Source organism: Periplaneta americana, chromosome 4, assembly GCF_040183065.1.
Source record: "Periplaneta americana isolate PAMFEO1 chromosome 4, P.americana_PAMFEO1_priV1, whole genome shotgun sequence".
In the NCBI taxonomy this organism is placed as follows: domain Eukaryota; kingdom Metazoa; phylum Arthropoda; class Insecta; order Blattodea; family Blattidae; genus Periplaneta; species Periplaneta americana.
Genome location: NC_091120.1, coordinates 189,921,829 through 189,927,828, shown reverse-complemented (window position 1 = coordinate 189,927,828; position 6,000 = coordinate 189,921,829).

Genomic DNA, 6,000 nt, shown 5'->3' with positions numbered 1-6,000 from the left:
GACTGAACCTTGCCAGGTATGTACTACAGTACGTTATTTTTATTTTCCTTCTGACTGTACGGAGATACAGTAGCATGTTGACGTCATCTGTTTACGTTTAAAACCTGTTGAGCCAATGGACTGAATGAAAAAAAATTTAACATATAGTGAATGTGCACCTACATTCAACGATAAGTCATCCCGCATTCACTGTCTAGTTATTAGCAATAATCCATAGGCTACTTAATTAAAGCTCTGAATATATTTTAACACCGAAATCCCTGATGCGGATCTAAACATTCTGATAATAGGTATACCTTAACTAGTGGCTTGTGCAGCAAATACTGCAACTAAGTTCATTAGACGTTTAAATAAACATTTTTCAGATTTATTTTCAATGAAGAATACCAGACATTCGGAAAGTTATTTGCTTCCATAACAATGAAAGATACTCTCTCTCAAGCCAATACTGAAGAGAACTACGCATATAAATATCTACACCACACCGCCATTAAATATATGAAAAAGACCCAACCCCACTTGATTAATAACTATAAAAATATTTGATTTTTAATAATACTATTATCTTACGTAAGTTTTATAGCTTTCAGCAACATATACTATATACTGTATACTATATAGCCGCCAATCAGTAAAATATAGAAATCAAAATCTAATTTAAGTTATTCTCTACATCTACTTATATAACCCCAAAACGTTTCACTTTCGTATCATAAATATAGCATTAATATGTATAATTAATGAAAAATAGTCACATCATGACATTAACTACAATAATATTTCATTTCTAATGGTAATAATGTCATCAAAACACCTCAAGTTATGTAGTTTTTAATATCTAATACACAGCTGTACCCAGAAAATTACACACCTGTAAATTATTTTTAGTAAGTTAAGCTTTTAATAACCAATTTAATTTGAGCTATACATATGTCAGCATTCTTGAAGATCATGGCCTTCGTGTAATATTGTTTACTGTAGTATGTGTTTTGTTTTATTCTGAAATGCAACACGGCCGACTTGATGCTCGCTTCGCTTCTCCTTTACAAAAAAGCGAAGGGAATATCAAGTCGGCAGTGAATGCTATTAGGTAGTTCTCAAAACTGACGACAGATGGATTTTGGAAAATAGGAAAATTATGTTTAAAAATTGACATTTCACTGAAAACTACTATTTTTCCGAAAAACTTTGAGTTCCAAGCTTCAAAATGAGGGGTCATTTATTAAAAACCGTCCGGCCGTTTTCCCGTAATTTCCATTACCAGTTCAAATGATATATATAGATAAATGTATTACTTCAATAAACAAATGAATGTGTAATCTGGTACAGCTTCTATACAATTATCTTACGTATCTTAGCAACTTACACTGATACAGATTCTACTCATTCAATCATACTCCCAGTGCGTTATGATAAAGTAAACATCACATATTTCATATGCTTCGCTTCAGATACTTGCGTAACAGTCCCATATTTATATCAAGGCAGAAGAAAAATACACGAATAAATCTGTTAACTAGGCAGGCTGCGTTACGTAAAACCGTTTCTAGACGTTGAAGTAGCCCTCATATTTGTTTATTCTCAAACAGTGAGTTATACAACACCTGCACATGCAGGTGGCGGGCGGGCTACAGTGAATAATAAACCAGACTCAGCCTCCAATGTATGCAACACACAACACAGCCCATTACACACCAAAGGAATGATGCAAAATGAGCTAAACTTCAAAACTCTGGTAAAAATGAGTTGATCTGGTAGATTTTCACATCTGCTTTCGGTGTAATTTTAATCATTACATAAAAAATTATGAAAATATAGGAAAGTACTTTGAATATAATGGAAATTAAATTGACGATCCTTTTTTTTTTTCTTCTGCAAAATCTTTTTAAAAACACATAGCGAATTTTGGGGGTGCAGCGAAGATTAAATAAATAAATAAATACATAAATACATAAATAAATACACAAATAAATAAGTAAATAAATAAATAAGTAAGTAAGTAAATAAGTAAGTAAATAAATAAATAAGTAAATAAATAAACAAATAAATAAATAACTAAAAATAAGTAAATAAATAAATAAGTAAATAAACAACTAAATAAATAACTAAATAAATAAATAAATAAGTAAAAAAATAAATAAGTAAGTAAATAAGTAAATACATAAATAAATAAGTAAATAAGGAAGTAATTAAGTAAATAAGTAAATAAATCAATAAATAAGTAAGTGAATAAATAAATAAGTAAATAAATAATTAAATAAATAAATAAGTAAATAAATTAATAAATAAATACATACATAAATAAGTACATAAATACATAAATAAATAAATAAATAAATAAAATAAGATATGTGCTACTTTAGACATAGGTTATATGAAGAATTTGGAGTTAAATATCTTTTTTATTTGTAATAATGGATAAAATTAAAACAAAACCAGTGTATTATAACAGCCTTCTGTGTGAACTATTGTAATGCAACTACAGGGCTATTCTGATACATATGCTTTACCTGCAGACTTACTAAAAGCTACCAATAACTAAAAAAGTATTTAAAATAGACTTAAGGATTTTACTAATAGACGGTAGTATATTATGCACACTATTTAAAAGGTGTAACTGATGTTTTGTTATTTGGAGTGTTGTATCAGTGAAGAAGACATATTGTGTCAGTGGAGTGTGTTATGTCAGTAAATTGTGTTTGAGGTTTTATAATTTATAGTGGTAGTGCAAAATATTTGAATAGGGAAATGTTTTTGAAGTGTTAGTGAAATCGGGATAGTGTCAGTGAAATGTGTCGTAGTTCCAGTGCAGTGAGTGAGTTAACAGCGGATACTTGTTCATGTATGGACATGTCATACTCGTGGGCTTTAGTTAGAACTTAGGGTTAAGATACAAACTTGATTTACTTTAAATGGTATCTTAAGTAATCGTGTTTCATTTAATTCAGGATGCTCATTATTATTATTATTATTATTATTATTATTATTATTATTATTATGTTATTATTTATTAGTATTATTAGCATATTATTAGTATTATTATTAATTTATTATTAATTATCATTAATCGGTGTAAATAGTTACCACTGCCACCGGGTATTTACCCATTTGCAGTGTGAATAAATACATACAAATATACATACATACATTACATACATACATAACCTTACTTACATACATACATACAGTACTATAAATCTGGCCATATTATACAGAACAATGAAGTGAGGACGCTTAATGTATCCCCTGTAAAAGTTCGGTTGAAATCACATAAAAATTGATTGAGATTTAACAAACTTTTATAATGACATCTTTTTCCCATAAATATTTATCGGTAAACAATTTACTGAACTTTAACACTTATTGACAGTTCTATAAAATGGCTCTATGTCCAAATAATTTTTTTGTGTGTAAGATAATAGATTGAGAAAATTATGATACAGTTTGTATTGCTAAAATAAATTAAAATACCTTTTCAAATAATGATGAATGCATTTTCCAAACTTGTGTTTAAATTTTATCGGTAAGAAAAATGATAATTAAGCTAATATTGTTAGGTAAATACGTAAAAATAAGTATGTCTGTGACATACTGCCTTGTAGGTTCAAACATACCAATTGAAACATCCCTCAAGAGCTGAGAAATTATGAAATATCCCTCAAGAGATAATAAATTAATTTAAGTTAGAAAATTGATCAATTTGATCAATTTCTTTCATTCTAAACATAATATATTAATAGCCCTTCTAGCATATCATAATATCCCTTCTCATTCCTACACTAATTTCTGCTACATTGCTGAACATTCACAGTTTTTCTTTACATAAAAATGAAGCCGACACTATTCCGAGTAAAAGAAAAATTTTAAAATTATTCTATCTTTATTCATTGAACAGCAATAACAGAAGTAATCGAATATCACGTCACAATTTCTTCAAGAAACAAAACTGCCTTTCCTCTTAATATATTCATGAGGTTGATAATGAATTTTTTAAACTTTGTTCAATATTACTCTTTAAACAGCATAACATGTACTTCCATAATCACAGTTTTAAACATTTTCAAACTGAGCCTTTGATACATTTTGAAGTCTGTATCAAATTAGCCCGAATTTTTTGCTGTACCATATTAGCCTTACTTGACCCTATTATGTATGTATGTATGTATGTATGTATGTATGTATGTATGTATGTATGTATGTATGTATGTATGTATGTATGTATGTATGTATGTATGCATGTATGTATGTATGCATGTATGTATGTATGTATGTATGTATGCATGTATTTATTTACACTGCAAGTGGACAAGCACCCGGTGGCAGTGGTATACACAATATAAACAATACACAATGAAATTACAATACACAATACAATTAGACACACAATACAATTTAACACAATAATTACAATTCATAATGAATCATAAAATAACCTAATTTTACAATAAAACCTACATATGTATAGGCCCTACATAAGTTTCAATACTCAAACTCTCATCTCACTCACTGTAGTGGCACTATGACGCATTTCACTGACACTATAGAACACATTTCATTGACGCTATAAATTATCACTGATCGGAACTATTCACTGCACTGTAAAACCATAACTTCACTGGCTCACCTCGCTTCACTGATACAACAGTTCAAATAAGACAGATAATTACACACTTATGCATACTTATAAACAGAGCTACATTTAAGCTAAACATTTCTAGTCTAAGGCCCTCTTACACGCTATTTTTAAATAATTTACAATTCAAACCAAGGGAGTAACTCGTCAGGCTAAATAAATACATGTCACCTTAAAAAAAATAAATGTTAAATGTCACCTTAATTTTAATTTTCACTTTATACACAACTTTTTAAGTTATTCTTGAATCTCCTTAAGGAAGGACAGCCCTCAAAGACCGCTGCAGGTAGGTCATTCCAATCATTTATAGTTATATTTAAAAATGAGAATTTACCTACATCCGTTTTCTGTTTCCTACATTTGATTTTAAAATCATGATCGTTCCTACCATAGTACGTTGGCTTTTCTAACCGAGCCGTTATGTCTACCCATGCTTTCTGATCTAGATGTGCTCTATACAATGATGTTATTCTAGTTTTCCTACGTCTGTTTTCCAAAGTTTACCTATTTAAGTTCTTTTATCGTATAGTTTTCATCTTCTCTTTTACCTTTAACAAATTTCGCTGCCCTATACTGTATTATCTAACAACAAAATCCCCGTAACGTTTTCTTCTACCACTGTTTACTGTTACAAGGAAATAAATTTCATACCATAACAAGAGGTGTATGTCATGCTGATTCATAGGGGACGGAACCCACGGTACCTTGAAAATGAATCATCTTACGAAGCCGCTGTATTACTAAATGATTAAAAAACAAGCATTCAACCACAAAGGCTTTTATGTTCCAGATTAAATCTCTAAGAGATCTCCGTCACTCTTCTGTTGTCGTTTAGTTCGAGGTTATTTCCGTTAGGATGGGATTTCCCCGAGAAGCAATTGTTATATTTTGTAACATTTAAGATCCTGGCTCAAGCCACTAATCTACTTAAGATTTTAATTGCAATGTCTCGCAGGAAAGGAAATAATTCCAAGGTAATGGCGTAGTATACTGACGCCCAACAGGCGCCGCGCGGACTACTATAGGTTTAGTTCTCACCCACACAGGAAACATGAGTGAACTGAGAAAGTCAAATCATTTAGTTACTAGAAATAAGATTTTTTAAAAATCTACGGAGTTAGGTGGAAATCTTTCGATAATTTTCCAAATACATTTTATTGGCACAAGTGACTATCAACATAACTTCTAGCCTAAATCATGTAAGAAAAAAGGACAACATACAAAACTATACTAAATTTCTAGGACTTTTTACAGATTACAGTGAAACATGGGAAAAACAAGGGTAGAGTAGAATAAATCGCACCGCTTCCTGAATGGTACTACTGCTAGTTTAAAACAAGTTACTGTAGTAGTGTAGCATCTAGTGG